At 39.1% G+C, this 18,295-nt stretch overlaps 1 pseudogene; it reads right to left on the reverse strand.

Moving 5' to 3' along the window:
* Positions 1-987: 987 nt before the first annotated feature.
* The window catches only part of LOC101981387, a 17,790-nt pseudogene continuing 482 nt past the window's right edge, over positions 988-18,295 (reverse strand).

Consider the following 18,295-nt stretch of genomic DNA (forward strand, 5'->3'; position numbering starts at 1 on the left):
TTATCTTTTTTATTTGCCTCTTATGGGCTGATAATGATCTGTTAAAAATCTTATAATGCTGTTTCACTTATATCTATTTTTACATTTATTTCTTTTTTAATCTTCCAACAGTTGATTAGAGAGAATGTAGACATTTTTTTTTTTAAAGGCCCCACTGTCATGAACATAAATTGAGGTTTTCTAGCCAGGGCATAAGCTGAAATCAAAGCAGGAAACAAAAATATCCAATAGTGTATTAACATTTTCCACTCATTTGCATACTGACAGTGCAAATACAGCTGGTCTAGAATGTACAGACTCTCAAGCAACAATGTTCAACTTTCTTCATCCTCCATGCTAAGAGATATAAGAGCTTAAGAGCCAAACAATACCAAATGCAGAGGCTTCAAAAACCATCTAAGTTAAGGCCTTCAATAGTCTTTGCTAAAATATACACCTGAACACTGGCAATAATACACACAATAATGTAAGGTATATTTTTTTTAAAAAAAAACCTTAGTAGAGTAATTCTGGCAAGGACACTGGAAGAATGGCAGGGTATCAGTTTAAACCTTGGTATTAGCCAATTTGTTTCAGCCTCCTTCAAGTCCATGGTCTGGGACCTAAACAAGGGACCTTCCCCTAAGCTGAGAGCTTCCTAACACGCACGTAACTGTGTTATGAAGAAAGAAGTCTTAGGTGTAATGGGTTTATTTATCAGAGCTGCCTAGGATCTCAACTGCCTCATGGAATCCTGGGAAATGTTCATGCATAAGGATTTTGCCTTAGCTGACTTAAACTGCCTCAGACAATGGTACATTATCAGCCCTTGTGAAGCCTTTAAAAACATTAAAAAAAAAAAAAAAAGAAGAAGAAACCAGGTTGAAAAATGGATTACAGGAGGCAAACATGGCATCTGCCTTTAGAGCTGTCAACTCAGGAATTGTCGCAATTATGAAATCTTGCAGAAGTTACTTTTCTTTCTCCAAACCCAGGCGATGACATTCTTTACTCCGGATCTGGCAATTTTTCAGCATCACTGTCTTGTGAATTATCATCTGTTCCATTTAATTCTGGTAAATCTACATCCTCATTACCACCCATGTGATCCATCATCTCAGAGAAACGGTCAAAATTGAACCCATCTTTGTCTGAATCCCCCTCTTGGTCTCTCCAATCGTTGAAGTCCACACTAAGTCAATTAAGCTTTGCCCTCTCCTTTGTTAACCTAGAACACGATTGGCCAGATTCTCCTTTCCGCAAACAACAGAAAATTGATCTGTTTGTTCTTTTACGCTTGGAATCATTTGGATCAATAGAGTGAAAGAGATCAATTTCATTTAAATGCTTAAAATCATCACTTCCTCCAAGACAATTGAAAGTAAGTTTGGATATTTCAAAATTTGCATTAACATCTTTACTGTCCTCAACACAAAATTCAATGAATACGTAGTCTCTTCAATCGTACCTCTTTGCAGAAGTAGGCTGCAAGGTAAATGGGACAGGGGGCAGGCGAATGGGTGGGAGGGTCTCACTGGTAGCTGGAGCAGCTGACAAACTGACCCCTGGCCAGCAGCTACTCCAGCGTTTTCTGCCCAGTCTTTACATTTATTTTTAAAAGTCGATTTTTAAATGAATTTTGATGCCTACTGTACCATTTTCCTATGAAGGCAGATTTTCAGCTTAGCCATTGCCTTCTATCAGCCAAAAAAATAATCTTAAGACTTGTCTTAGTTTAAATGCCTTTTACATTCTGTTTGTTTTTGGCTAGCTTGTTTTTGTCAGTCTCCTTGTTTCCACTGTAGCCAGAGACTTGAGCTATTGCCTGCCACGTTTGCTTACGTGTTCGCAGTCATCCTTCTACCTTGTACTAGGAATGTTTTCCTTTAATGAATTTTCTCCGTGCATAATTATTCTACTTCATTATTCACTAGAGAATAAAACTTCCATTGCAGTCGAGCTTATTAATTATTTCCCCAGCTTTGCAAACCCTGTTATGAAGCTGCCCTATCTCGATATATCTAGACTTTCCCCCAATTTCAGTGCCTTCTGTTTTCCTGTCAATGGTCTACTTCTTTTGCATTTTGATTAATGATAGGATCTGTGCTTGGAGGAGATGGTCACATTAAAAGCATTTACTGGAGGAAGGCCTTCTATTCTTTGATTGTTTTCTTCTTGGTCTTGAAGCTAAATGGCCTCAGTGACAAGAATGCTTAGTGCCTTCTCTTTTGTCACCCTTGCATGAAAAATGATCATTTTGGTAGCTTAAAGAACACTTACTCTTTGAAATAAAGAGAACTGAACATCCACAAAAGGAGAAAGTGTCCCCGAGCTCCCCACAAGTGTTGGAATGGGGGCTCACTGCCCTTTGCTCCCCATGAGTGTTGGAATGGGGGCTCACTGCCCTCTGCTCCCTCTGCTCCCTCTGCCTTGCAAATGTGTGGCTCACCCCCGAGATCTGCAAGAGACACAGCAGGGCTAAGGACCAAAACTCAGCCTTGGCTGGAAAGCTCCATTACACGCGTCAGCAAGAGCTGAACTGGCTGACCATGACAAACACTTGATTTTGTGGATTCCCAGGCTATAATGATCTAAGTATAGTTCATCTTACTGTCGAGATCAATGAGAATACAATTTCTCAGTCCCAAATCAATAACTTTCTCTGCTGTCTTTCCCTTTACTCTTCGTCCTACATTGGGAGGAAAATGATATATCTTTCCCCAACCCACTTATTCTAGGAAGGTGGCATTCTCTGTACATACTACTCTATGCGTTCATGTTCCTTCAAAACGCTTCCACTAGCAAACTGAGGTTAAAATTCTCAAACACAAAAGCAAGAAAGCAATGGCTGTTTTTAATATTCTATCTTTTTCTAGCTTACAGATCTATGGTTTTGACTGTTAGTGAATCTGTTGACAGATTTTTCCTGTCAGGAAGAAAACTGGAAATGGGATGATTTTCTTGAGCATTCAAAGGATATGGGTTTATTCTAAATATTCAGTTTCTAAGCATGGCTAATTTTACATAGATTCATTATACTGTGGTTAAAAAACATACTTTTAGATTTTTGTCTCTAGACTTCTTTTTTAAAAACTCAGTAGCTTCTAATTACTTACAGTTGATTGTTTCTTGATCTTCCATCAGAGCTGAACAAAGGAAAAAGGAAAACATTCCTGTCCCTTGTGCCTGTGGAGGAGGTCACAGAATGATAGAGTGAGCTTCAAAAAATACACAGAGGTCATACTTATAATGAGCTGGTGTCAAGAAAACAATTAATTAAGAGCAGCAACAACAACATGACAACAGAAATTAGAAAATACAGTGAAAAATACAACAAAGATATGAAGAAAATACCAATTCAGAGAAAACATCCTCGACCCAGAAATGCTGCATTTATTATAAAAATTACATAAGGTATTAACTGTCTATGTTGTAGACATTTTAGGATTAATATCCACTTGCCTCAAATTCCTTATTTACTAGAAATGTGGTATTCATTAGGCCAAGGTCATAAGTTCAATCCTTATAGGAGTTGGTCACACAGTATTGGGTCAAGCAGAGCAGTGTATGTCTTTTCAAACACTTATCTTCTAGTACTATGACAGTATTTATTAGACAAAAGCCTATGAAGGAATTTATTACACTCTATAAGCCTCAGATTCTTCTTGTTTCTTTTTTTTTTTTTTTTTTTTTTTTTTTGGTTTTTCGAGACAGGGTTTCTCTGTAGCTTTGGAGCCTGTCCTGGCACTAGCTCTTGTAGACCAGGCTGGCCGCGAACTCACAGAGATCTGCCTGCCTCTGCCTCCCGAGCGCTGGGATTAAAGGCATGCGCCACCACTGCTCTTCTTGTAAAACATAGATGTAATAGCCTCTTATCTTCTTATCACCAAAGAATGTAAGGGAAAATGGAAAGTATTTAAAACACACACACACACACACACATATATATACACACATATATGGTTGATGCCATTTTCACCATACTTGCCTTGCCCAGCATCTATCAAACTATATGTTTGACATACAAGAGCAAAAAGCACCTCAGCTATTTTAGAACTAGCCTGATCTCAGTAGTGAAATCCTGTAATTTAAAATATCCGCCTTGTTTGTTCTAGGATGTTGGGTCTGGATACCCTATAGTAAGCTGCTCAAAAGGAATAGAGTCGAGTCTCTCTGGTTGTTGTGGTTTAAAGATAAAATGACTCCAACACGCTCATATGTTGGGGCTTAGACCCCAGCTGTTGCTGATGGCACTATTTTGGGATATTCTAGAAGCATTTAGGGGTGGGGTCTAATTTAGTGGTAGTGAGTTAGGGGTGGGTGGAAAGGGTAATTGTGAATGTTATGACTGTTCCCTGGTCTTCCCTTCCTGTCTCCTGTCTGGTAGTGTAGCCTTTGGTATACTGCTGCTACCATGATGCTCTGCTTCTGCCTGGAGCCAGAAGCATAGAGACCCAAGTAACTTTGGATTGAAGCTGCTGAAACATGCAAACGACAATGAGTCTTTCCTCTTAAGCAGTACTGAAAATTGAACTGACACAGTAATTCATAGTCCAGTGTTAGTTTTCCTCATGAACAATGTGCTCATTAATATGTTTATCATAACCTTTTAACCATCTAAAATATGACATTTCTTTGTAAGTTCAGTATAAAATGCTGAAAGAAACATCCAGCGGGCATGTGTTCCCGGCCAATGAGGGCTTTCTAAATTAAATGTTTAGGCAGAAAAATAGTAAAGTAGTTGAAAATTTGCTAAATAAAGCAGACATAGTTAAGCTCTTTTTAAATAAGAACTGTCATTTCCAAGTAGCTATTTATTAAAACAATACTTTCATTTTACTTTAATATTATTTATCATCCACAGACTCAGCCATCAACATTAGTTTTAACACACTTAGCATAACATCTTTAGACTATGCATCCACACTTAGGTTTTTACCCATTTGTGATCATTTATGTTTCTTTATGCTCATTTCTTGTCGTCTTAAGACTTATTTGTTTGTGCCTCCTTTATTTTGAGGGGGGGCTCACCCACAGCTGCTTCGGAAGTGGCATCAGCATAGCAGAACCGGTGGAGAAAGACACAGCCTTTTCCTACAAGGTCTCAGAGTTTTGCAGAGCTCAGGCAAAAATCCCGACAGAGATCATAGACTCAAAGGAACAGCACTGCAAATACTGGCTTGCACGAAGCTAAGAACTTTAACACGAGAAACTTTTATTTGTTTATTTTCACCTTTCAAGATGTGTTCCCAGGAGGAGTTAAGATAAGAAAAAACAAACAAGATTAAGCAGAAACAATGGGTGCCAATGAAGACTTGGGCCTCTTTCTGAGTGGCTAATTAAAAAAAGGTCAGATTAGGGTAAAATATTAAACAGGTTATCTTAGTAAACTACTTCTTAGTCTGGTGAATAATTAACATCTTTCCTCAGAATTCCAGAAAGAAATGCCAAAGCTCCCTTTGTAGCTGTAGGAAAGCAGTCCTCAGTTGAGGAAGTGACAATATAAAATATCGCTTAGATTTGAACTGGGTAGGGGCATGTTTAAGAAAAATGTCATAGAGGTGGCTCAGGGAAGTACAGACTTGTGCTTTCTCGCTCAGGGTCAGGGATTGCACATTGAGATCAGGAGAGCCTTGTGGGTACAGAGAACAACCCAGGTGTAGGACTCAATTCTCAAAGATTATGGTCTTGGGTTGTGGTTAAAGATGCAAGAGTAGAAAAACCATCATTCCCCATTTTCCTTAACATCAACTTTGTGAATTTGCCTCCCTACTTTGCTCTTTTGTGACAGCCTAAATTGTTGTGTTTAGGACTTTGCTATGGGTATGTCTGTGCACACACATATGTAATCATGCAAATAATCATATATTTAGATACATTAAAATTTTAAATGGGATTATATTCTTTAAAATCATGAGCCAGAATACATCCTCCCTTGATTAAAATGAGGATTGTATTAAAAAAAAGAAAAGAAAAACAACAGCTCTTGGTGGGGAGAGAATGCTATTGTGTCTGAGGTAGCTTGTAGCATTGATCACACTTTGGCTGATTTTTTAAAAAGCATCATTAGAACTAGAAATAGGACCAGACCTTAACTCTTAGGATCCAACCCTAGGACCTGTGCTCACCAATCAGGCACTATGTGCTAAAAGCATACAGTCTTCAAAAACAGTATCTCTAGCTTAAGGCCAACTGCTAAACATGAGCTCATGGGAGATATTTCATAGCATTAAAAGCACGAATGAAGGTAGTTCCTCCCATTAAATGTGGGAGTCTATTGGTTTGTACTGAGAGTGTTTTTTTGCGAGGTGGGAGGCATGTTGTGTGTGCCAGGGCAATGCTCCGCCACTGAGCTCCATACTGCTCTTCTCAGTCTCTTCCTGTCTGTAAAACCTAAGCCCCTCTCTGCTCAGCTCCCAGAACACCCATTCTGTGCTACAGAACACAGGATTTCCAGGTTCTCTGAGCATGTGCAACAATCCACGAATATCTTAAATTTGCTGTCTGTCATTTTATCTTCTGGCACTACACAGCTAATTGGTCTCTGCATTCGGTTAAAATTGCATGCTGGGCATGCGCATGCGGAGTGTGGCAGCCAGGGATGAAAGAGTAAAATGAGAAAGGATCTTGCAATAGTAGTTTGTGGAGACCAAAATACTCATGGAAGGAAGAATAGGATCTATTAAGAAAGCAGAAAAGGATGCTCAACTTACTAGACCTGGATGGAGGTGGGGGTTCCTTGGACTTCCCACAGGGCAGGGAACCCTGATTGCTCTTCGGGCTGAGGAGGGAGGGGGACTTGACTGGGGGAGGGGGAGGGAAATGGGAGGCGGTGGCAGGGAAGAGACGGAAATCTTTAATAAATAAATAAAAAAGAAAAAAAAAGAAAGCAGAAAGGACATAAGGGAGACAAAGTGAGCATCTCATTGCAGAGAGCATCCCAAGTTGAACAGGGATTTAAGTCAACTGAAGTTATAGCCAGACCTATTTCCTTAACTTGCCGATTTTTCTTTCTTTCTCATCCAGGTGTTTTGGGACAAAACACCATAAAATCAGTTTTGCTCTTGGAGTATGTTGCTTCATCCTTCATAGCAGGATGGAAGTGGCTCTATAGAGATGCAAAACATTACTCCACTACGTGCTTATTTTCCTGCTTCATTAGAGAAGAAAATGGCCCCATTCCTGGAATGCTTCAGTATTTTTCTACTGAGCTGACCACTAGAGCAGAGGTCTTCTTGACGTGGCAATTTATTTCAGAACAGAACGGGGAAAGCTACACAGCATACTGCCTAAGCGACTAACTTCTTACCTACTAGAGACGGAGGTCAGTGCTGGGAGCGGTTCTCTTTTAGCTGTTTCCAAAGGCTTTTCTCCAGTGGCATCGTGGGCACAGAGGGTGAGCCTCACTCTAACCACCTATGTGAATAGACTTTTACTCCTTTCCCTCCCCATTAATGATTTAATAAATTAAATCAATGGGAGATCTGTGTTTATGTTAATGACCGAGTGTGAACTTTCCATGTTAGCAGAACTATTTGATATTCTTTTTACTAGCTTTGTGGGAAAAGAAGTTGTAAATATCTGTGGTTATGGACATCTTGCTTGTTTAGCTGTTCTTATTATCTAGGAATAAAACAAAGGATTCCCCCAAACATAAATTTGGTGATTCCCTGATGCCTATAGGTTTCTTCTGTGTTATAGAGATCCGCATTTTTAATGTTGAGACCCTAATTAACTTCAGTTTATATCTGTGAAGTGCAAGTCTTTACTAATTAAAGATAGAACAATTGGACATGTCACCAGAGTTGTGGTTGAATAAATCATATTTTTACCCAGCCCACTCAAAGCCCTGGTAGTACTTTATCATAAAGACTGGCAGATACACAGTTACTTTGTTTGTAGGTGATTTCAAGATCTTGGTCATATGATTGGAATGACAAATTGTCGACATTCTCATAAATTAACACATAGATTCTGTTCCTTTGCTAGATTGTGCTTATCCGGATTAATGGTTTTTCCACTGTCTGTAGCTTCTTTATACCTTCCATTGTTTTCCTCCCATGGAGACGGTGTTTTATGTATATAGGAATGATACTATGCCACAAATTGACTACTACTCTTCTAGTAGTCAATTTATTGTTTTGGTACAGGTGGTCCATGATCTTGTGCAACACATAAATAGCATTCATTTCATGGACTTTTCAATTTAAGATGATGGTCTCTGTTTGTAAGTTATGGAAGCTTGTATGAGGTAGGCAACCAAGCTCATTTGGTCTCTACTTGAAGTGACCAATTATGTAAGGACTTTCTTCAGCATCTTAGGTACCTTGTATGTCTCACTTAATATTTATAGCTCTAACCATGGCTAGCTAACTTTACATGCATTTTTTAAATTTAAAAGATGCTTGCATACAATCTCAAAGTAATTAAGATAACCTTCCCCAAGTCACCCAAACAGGTCACTGAACAAACACTTCACCGTGGGCTGATTGTTTTCTAGATCATGTAGCATTTCTCACATGCCACAATGGACAATATTAAGTATTTTGATGTAGGCATTTTGCTAAGAGCATAGCTCTCCAGAATAACTCTTTAAACCTCCCCAAACACTAGTAGATAACACTGTTAAAAGTGATATTTCAGATACTGTTTAAAAGCAATATTTAAATCCTCTTTAAAATAGAAGGTCCAACGTGAATCAGATGCCACTGAGTCATTGGCTACCATCACCCATTTTAAAGTAACTTTGGCATTTTCTCTCTGTGTCAGTCACTGAGCTGAATGCTGGAGGCAACAGTAAGCAAATGGGAGACCAGACTTTAGCACTGAGTTCCTTGTGGTTTCACTGAAGAGACACTACCGAAGAAGCTCACAACTGTATGCATAACTAATCACATTTACTATGACCCCCCTTTTTACGGGATAAGTGCAGGATTGCAAGAGGCTGAAAACATTACACTATGATGTGAGCACTTCTGTGCTGTAGGAGAACAGCCTTAAAACAACCGTGAAAATGACCTTGGAGCCGGGCAGTGGTGGCGCACGCCTTTAATCCCAGCACTCGGGAGGCAGAGGCAGGCGGATCTCTGTGGGTTTGAGACCAGCCTGGTCTACAAGAGCTAGTTCCAGGACAGGCTCCAAAACCACAGAGAAACCCTGTCTCGAAAAACCAAAAATAAATAAAAAAATAAAAAAATAAAAAAAAAATGACCTTGGGCTTGTTATGAGGGTGAAATGATGCCAATTAACACATATGATGCAGTGATTATTTCTAAGCGTTGTTGTTAAATATAAACACTGTTATGATTTCATTTGTGGTTTATTATGGAAATTGTTTTCTCTTATTTTTCCATTTTTGAACTATGTGTATGGCTACAAGACTTTTAAAAGTGAGAGCAAAATATCTCCAAATGTTAAACTATTTCTTAAGAGATTTGACAACCTTCATTGTGCATGTGTGTGAATGTGTGTGTGTGTGTGTGTGTGCCTGCAAGCAAACACTGACTCTTTTCTTCTCTGTGTTTGGTTAGTTAGCTTTGTGTTTCTGCATTTCTGGTATGCGTGGGCTTCACATTTGAAGGAGGAAAGAGGGACAAGTCAGAGGCAAACATCTTCTCTCCTGGTTTCTGAATAACAGGTTCAATTAAAAAGAAAATTGAAAGCTCATTCAACTTTGAATTAATGCTTGCAAGATTAGGACAAATCTATTGGACTTAGGCTTCCAAGGTGCTAGCTCATTTCTATACTCAGTAAGCAATCAGACTAAAAAATAAAACGAAAATAATTTTATTGATCAATCACATGTAGGCAGTCCTGTTGTCAAAAGATCAGAAAGTTTTATGTTATATATTAAATGATGCAAAGTCATGTATTACACAATAAAATATGCTTAAATCTTTGCTCCACAAATCTTACTTAAATATACTTATTTGATTCTCCTGTTAGGGAAATAATATTGGTAATGCGTGTTCTTAATAATTTTAAAAATGTACATTAAAAAGAAACTAATAGTTATCCAAAATCCCATAGCACAATGACAAACCATGATTCTATTTTGTACATCTGCTTCTAGCATTTTAATACACACATATAACTCCTACTGCAGACACATGTATGCACACACAGTACATAAAGACATGTATTTATTGTAAGCATAAGAATACTTTATATTTTTACATATACTGGTACTTTCAGATATCTTATATTAGGTGTATGACATCTAGTGTCAACATCTTAGGTCAACCTATTAGCTTGTGATTGACTTTCAAGTGTTTCCATTTTTCCTGTATTATATGAGGAGATGTTGATGCCATCAACTTGAAGGTGGAGTTGATTCAGCTGCCTAAGTAACGTATCAGAAATACATGGACTATAAAATAATGCTCCCCTCATCTACTTCTCTTCCCTCTGCATGTATACATCCCAAACTCCCTCATAAATAAAGCCTTCTAGGAAGGTTTAAGAAGGCGATCTCTTTTAAGTAACATGTAACAACAAGAGTTTTGAAGTGGAACTCATACAGCCATCTTATTATGGGGTGTCTTGTCTTTTGCTCTGTTGCTGCAGAGCATGTGACAAAAATGCAACTAAATTTAATCTTATTTGTTCTTGATCGTTGTCACTACCTGGAAATAATTACAACCCCACTAGTATTATCAATAAGGCAGAACATAAGGGATAAATTTCAAATGTCACTAATACCAGCATTTCCATTATAAAGGTTTTATGAATACTAGCTAGCCTCACCTGTCCATCAAACCTACATTCCCATTTGCCTCTATCATATTTAATTGCCCAGAGTTACTGACTGAGAGCTCATAGGGCTACTCGTGTATGCTGTTGCTGTTGTTTGTGAGGCTATAAATCAATAATAAATTGTGAGCCTGCAAAAGCAATACAAAGGAGGAAAACCAAGTGACTTCTTCATCCGTGTGACATGAAAGCAATAAAAGTTGATTTGCAGGATCTCTGGCCCTCTTTGTTTACTCGTCGGATGGGGTTAACATATAGGGCGAGCTCTAACTGTTGTGATATGGCCAAGTAATGATAGCCCGAGGCCAGAGCCATGGGGAGCTGACGTCCTGACATTTATTTTCAAAATAGCTGAGCATTTTCCAGGCCCATTCTGTCCATTCTGCTGACAACGGTTCTTCTGTTCGCCATCCAGAACGAAGACATTCTTCTCCACATGACATAATTGAGGGTCCACCTTAAACCCCTTTGAGAAAGAAAGTCCTTCTCAGCCTCAGACTGACTCTCTGTTTTTGCTTTCTGAAGAAATGAATGTGGCTTGGAATTCTTATGATTATAAAAAGAAGAAGCGATTTTTAAAAATCCCTTATCTTCTATTGAGAAGTGGACTCTTTAAAAATAGTTTTAAAACTTGAGGTGGAATTTAATAGTTGCATTGTTGTCTAGCGTGTCCATGGGTTTGGGGTTTGGTCATGAGCACGCACGCGCACACACACACACACACACACACACACACACACACACACACCAAGAGAGAACAAACAAAATCTCCCTGGACCTGGGCCTATATTCCCAAGATTTCAAAGCCTAAAGCTGGTGAACTAGGAAACCAGGCAAGCCTGGATATGAAAATTAGTAACTTTTAAATATTTTCAAGTCTTTCAATGTTTTATGCTATTAAAGCATTAGCTAGGCAATAAGGTTCATTATAACAACAGCTGTAATTTTAAGCCTACAGTGTCCTGTGGCTATGAAACATTTAGATAAAGAACTATAAAGAGGGTGGGACTTCGCTTTTGTATAGAGGAGAAGGCAGGCAATGTGCAAGGGTACATTCTGGAAAACCGGCCAGGTGAACCACGAAGATTAAGGTTAAGGCTTTGGCACTAGATTGAGTGTGAGACAAGCCTCAGTAAGACGTGGCATCCAGCCAGGAAGTGACATGATCACCCAGAGAGGTGCACTGAGTTGGGTCAACCTAGAAGAGGAGGGTACTCTAGGTGAGGAAAGGAAGAGAGGGTCTGCCGGTATGTTAGAGAAAAAGTAAGTCTGGATGCTGCTTAGTTTGATTCTTTCAAAAATAAAAGAAACAATCAGGAATTGGGGGCTTTCGTGTAAAAATGGATACCCCACTTGGATACTTTCATTAGTGTGTGGAATTCAGTTTTAATCTACACTGAAATCTTTTTTTTTTTTTCACCGTATGGCAAACCTTTTTAAAATATCATTTTCATGGTTTCCTTTTAGCTATTACTCTGATACTTTTGAAATGTAGACTAGGCTTTGGATGATGTAATTCCTCAGCTTGAGAGAAGATGGGGAAAATACGGGGATATTCTAAGGCCTTTCAAACATACCATTTGAACAGCCAGATTCAACGTAATTTCAAGATATTTAGTGCATATTACTTAACTACATGTCTTTACCAGAGGAAATGATAATGCAAAATAGAGATAAATATATAGCTTAATAACATTTAAGTTTTATTGTTTTTTTTTAATTGACTGTGATTTATCTTCAGTGTATATGTTATTTCACACCACAAGATGCTGTTATTTACAACGTGCAAATATTTTTGTTTTCCTTTGGGGAGCTTCCAAATAGTCTTCCCCTAAGATTAGGATATACAGTTAAATCTAGGTAGGCCTTTCAAGGACTGTTTCACTCCCTCCTTCTTAATAACCCAACACAGAACTGTGCTTGACGACCTCCATGGTGACATCATCACTGTTCAAAAAAACGCTTCTGAAAGTCAAACGGCCTTGAAGCCAACCCCATGCGCTTGGAAAATATCAAAGGGGCTGAGCTGCTTAAATAATGAAACAAGGTCATTTTCTGCTTCCTCAGAAAATGTTTTTTATTACTCTGAAAGGAACTTTGGAATTGAATCAAAAAATGAATGGCAGCCCATCCTCCTCTAGAAGTTGTGTTTAGATTATTAAAAGGGTTTGGCTAGTGTCAGGGAATTAAACGGGGACTAGACTGTGCCATTTCAATGTGAAAATGCCTATAAGTCTCCATAAGAAAACCTCACATTAATATTTATTTGGATATCTTTACAGTGGTTCCCAGAGCAAATCTCTACAGTAATAAGACATTAAAGTGTGATTTATTCTCAATAACCACAGAAAAGTTGAATGCAGATTTCGTTATGAAATAAGTTAATCATATTCAAATTCTTTAAAAAGAATTTCAACATCCCTCCCTCAAATAGCCGCAAAATTTTAAGAATTGGATTCTAAAAAATATACTGAGTAAAATAGGAATTCTATGGACTTGTGTTTTATTTCTAACTCTATTATGTAACTTTGTAGTTAAATTTCATAGACTGATGCATGGGAAATAAAATAAATGTCTTCTTTAATATATATCTCCCACATAAATTTAAAATGTGGGTTCATTGAAAGTGTTCCCCATAGTCAAAAAGTAGAATTAGTTTTATAAGAGGAAAAAAAAATCAGGGACAGCTGTTTTCCCTCTACCGTCTTCATTTCCCCTTCTGTGCTCAAATAATTGTCTCTCCAGTGAGTTACATATTTTACTTGGGCTTTGAAAATCAGCTTTAAACACATTCCAAAACAATTCTACCCTTGGATAATCATTAACAAATGTTAATGTTAAGGAGCCTGACCCTTCTAGACAGACAGCCACCAAGAGGTAATGGCTTTATGAGGCTTTCCCCATAGAAGAGATTGCATCTACCCTTCGGGCAGCTATACCTCTTTCTTTGCATTCCCCAATCAACTGATTTATTGGTTTTCTAAACTTCGGTACCACCATCATCCTGATAAGGAAAGCCTCTATTGCTTACTATGAGTCACTTAACCCAAAATCAAGATAGGATTTGAAATATTCCCCAACCAGGCAGAAAGCTAGAAAAGAGCAAATACTAGGATTTAATCTTACTTATGTAAATTCCCCAGCTGTGCCCTATGAACACCTCAAACGGATCCTCTTCTGTTACATTAATCTCTAAATGGACATAAATCATGTGATAGTTTAATCTTCTCCAGAACTGTCTATTGTAGAACTTTGTACAAGACACGTGTCTCGTGACACTGTCCTAGCTCATGAGGAGGACTTTTGTGCATCCGCAAACAGATTTTTTAAAGCTGCCTAATACAGTGCATGGAAGGGAGTAGAATATATTTAACACAGAGCCTAATTAAAAAGATGGGTGTTATTTCTATTTTTGCAGCCACTGTCACATCCTTTTTAATATGATCATCCTTAAACCTTTTCACCCACCAGAGTCAGGAAACTGGTTATTAAGGAACTAGGAATAATAATTTTAAAAAAAAAAAGGTTAGGGTAAGCAGCTGTCTGTTATCTTCTCTCTACAGGAAACAACAACATAAAAACCAACCAAGCAACCAAGGAACAATGAGAGATGCTTAAAAGAAGGCCAAAGGGTACCCACCTGTAGAAAAGGTATGCCCTGACAATTGAGAATTATTTCTAAGAACAGAAATTAGAAAATGATATTTTGATGTCTAGTTTCTAGGGAAATTTTCAGAATTTCACAAGGATGACTTCAGCTGAGATTCCTAGCAATAGTGGAGAGGGTAGGTACCTGAACCGGCTTTCCCCTATAATCAGATTGGCAAATACCCTAATTGTCATCATAGAACCTTCAGGCAGATGCAGATATCCACAATCAAGCACCAGGCTGAGCTCTGGGAATCCAGTCGAAGAGAGGGAGGACAGATTATGTGAGCAAAGGAGGGTGGTCAAGATCATGACAGGGAGATGTACAGAGACAGCTGACCCAAGCTTTTGGGACTCCACAAAACTCTAGATTGACAACTGTGGAGCCTGCATGGGCCTGAACTAGGCCCTCTTCATATGGGAGACAATTGTGTTGCTTGGTCTATTTGAGGGGACGCTGGCAGTGGGATCATGATCAGTCCCTGGCACACGAGCTGGCTTTTTGTAGCCTATTTCCTATGCTGGGATGCCTTGTTCAACCTTGATGCAAAGGGGAGGAGCTTGGTCCAGTTTCAGCTTAATGAGCCAAGCTTTGTTGACTCCCATAGGAGGCCTTACTCTTTGGGAGGTGTTGGTAGAGACTGCTTGTTTGTTCCTGACCATCCAAACCCAAAATAATCACGCGGAAACTATATTATTTGCAATACTGTTTGACCAATAGCTTAAGCATCTTTCTAGCTAGCTCTTATATGTTAAGTCAACCCATTTCTATTAATCTGTGTATCGTCATGAGGTCGTGGCCTACCAGCAAGATTCTGTCCACCATCAGGCATCTGTCTCCTATGGAGGCCACATGGTTTCTCACTGACTCTTCCTACTCTCTCTTTATATATATATATCCCTTTTAACCTGGCGATATTCTGCTCTCCCTTAGGCCCAAAGCAGCTTCTTTATTAACCAAGGGTAATAAAACCTATTCATAGCATACAGAGGGGAATCCCACATCAGGGGGGAGGGGATAGGGGGTGGCTTGGGAGGGAGGTGGCCATGTGTTGGAGGAGATGTGAGAAGAAGAATTGTGGTTGCAATGTAAAATGAATAAAAAAATTAAAATTGAGAATTAAAAATAAAAAAAAGAAACTAGAAATTGAAAGACGTGATGGAATGTCAGTTAACGGTCTATTTTTGTGAGCATGACGGCTATTTGGAAGCAACTGATGAAAGCTAAAATACAATCAGAAGAACTAGATGGAATAAGAACCTAGGAGGCCCTGCAAAGAAGGTTCAAACAATTAGATCCCACGGAAAGTCAATTTCCATATAGTCAATCAAATATGCTAGTATTCAATTTCTTCATAATATCAAGAACTCAGTAGTCTAAAACACTTATTTCTTATCTCCTAGTTTTAGAGGACAGACGTTCTATTAAACTGAGTGATTGGGCTCTCGTCTCAGGATTACACAAGATTGGCAGGTGGCTTATGGGCTGAGTTCTTATTGTGGACATGGAGTGGGTTGGGAAGATGGGGCAGGTGGGAGGGATCAGCTTCCAAGCTTAGTTAAGATGGAGGAATCATTCAAGTCCATGCAGCTGTAGAGTTGAGGTCCCAATTGCTGGCTGGTTTACTTTAGGCTCACAGAAGCCACCTTCAGGACGCAAGAATACATTTACAGTAACTACACCGAGGGACTAGGGAGTTGGAAATAATCTAGAATTTTGCTTATTAAAATGATTCTTATAACATAACTAGATGGTAAAAGAGAGTTCTTACTTGCACTAAACCCACCAAGGGTTTTAGCAACTTGAGCTAAGGCAATGCTACACCTTGCTTGCTACACACTGGGTCCTGGTTGTGTTTTCAACACACAGAATTTTGACAACAACAACAACAACAATAATAACAACAACAACAACAATAATTTGCTAGTTGAAGAAATGATGGCTTCAAGGGGTAGAAAAAGTATTCCAATTTACATAGCTCAGAGTTTGGAGACCCAAGATTTAGACCCAGATTCACCAAGGCTAAGAATCACCACACAACCTAGACTTCAGTTGAATGGCTAGGGACTTAGTTTGAAGGGTCAGGGTGAAGATAATACAACTGACTTTTTCCTTCTGTTTAAACATTTCCACATTACAAGCCTCTGCTTTGATTTGCTCTGTGTGTTACATGTATACTGTATGTTGTCTTTTACCAGAGACTTGTGATGAAACACACCACACCACATTCAATCCTTATAGAATTTTCCTGGTGTTAGGGATAAGAAAATTGAGATTACAATTAACTATCTTGCACTAGCCCTTGGAGCCACAGAGCAGCAGATGTAGACTTTGGATTCCACGTTGTCTAACACTGAAGGATTTTATTACACTCTGTGGTTAACCTTAGAGTACCAATGTCAATATGCTCATATCTCTAGGAAGCAGAAGTTGTGCTTCAGTTATGATGGAGCGCTCACACTTCATGTATCTGAGGCCAGTTCTGCTACTCACCTGTTTCTCTAGCATCAGCTCCCTAATGACAGAAAGGAGAACATTATGTTTGGGGGGTATTAGAAAAATTAATGCTTTATAAGAGGTCAAGATTGTATATACAAAACAAAACGAACCATTTTTTCATTTTTTTTTTTTTAGTCTGGGGCAACTGCATGACATAAACTATGCATCAGTTCTCCCTTGTTCTTTGTGTAATTTCTAGGATTGAGAATTTATTTGACATCATGGCACCCCAATACGTCTCCATGGGGCTAGCTAACTGGTAAGGAGAAAGAATTGTGAAAGACCTTGAGTATGCATGCAAATAGAAGAAGGCAAGAGGAAGGCTATGAACGTAGGTCGCTTGTTAAAAGGATTATCCAAGGTGGCTAATGCATATGACAGATAGGTAGAGTTTCTTACTTGGAAGTAGGGGAGACAGTGATTAACATATAATCTGTGTGTGGTAGTAAAGTTTGAAACAATGAATATATTGATCGCAAGTTATGTCCTGTATTGGGTTACCCAGCAACTCATTAAATATTTAGGAAGCCTTCCTAGGCCTCAGAAGTGCAAGGTGTCAACAAAACACGAAGGCAAAGCATAAATGATTGCTCTAAGAGCGTGTCTGTCTGCTGATAGAGGAGAGGAAGCACGTGAGCATTGAGGACTGCAAGTGGGAAGTCACACAGGAAGTAACAAGGTTCTGATGATGACATCCAGAGGGGGAAGATAAGCCTCAAGCTGAGAGGAACTGGAAATGATCTGTGGGGATGGAGGATGGCAAGCTTCAAGAAGGGCAGGCAGCTGGTGAGACATTTGGGAACTGAATGAGAGATAGGGAGTGTCCTAGTTAGGGTTTCTATTGCTGTGAAGAGACACCATGACCACGGCAGCTCCTATAAAGGAAAACATTTAACTGGGGCTGGCTTACAGTTCAGAGGTTCGGTCCATTATCAGCATGGCAGCACATGGCAGACACGGTGCTGGAGAGGTAGTTAAGGTTTCCACATCTGGATTGGCAGGCAACTGGAAGAGACTGTGAACCCCCAGACCTGGTTTGAACTTCTGAGACCTCAAAGCCCACCCTGAGTGACACACTTCCTCCAACAAAGCCACACATACTCCAACAAGGCCACACCTCCCTATGGTGCCAGTCCCTATGAGCCTTCAGGACCATTTTCATTCAAACTCTCAGGAGGATACTTCGGTCCACCAGATATGAGAGCCATTATTTACCGTCATTAGAGAATTGATAGTCACAGTGGCGATAAGAAGGTATATAGGAGAAACACTTGGTAAGTTATCAATTAGACAAATTCTGGTAGAAAGAATTTCCGGGAAGAAAGAAGCGAAAATTAATTAAGGCTTTGGCTTCAATGGGCAGGGAGCTGGTGCTAGTAGTAGAGACATTGATTCCAAACAGAAGTATGGGTTTTT

Source organism: Microtus ochrogaster, chromosome 24 (genome assembly GCF_000317375.1).
Source record: "Microtus ochrogaster isolate Prairie Vole_2 chromosome 24, MicOch1.0, whole genome shotgun sequence".
NCBI lineage: Eukaryota > Metazoa > Chordata > Mammalia > Rodentia > Cricetidae > Microtus > Microtus ochrogaster.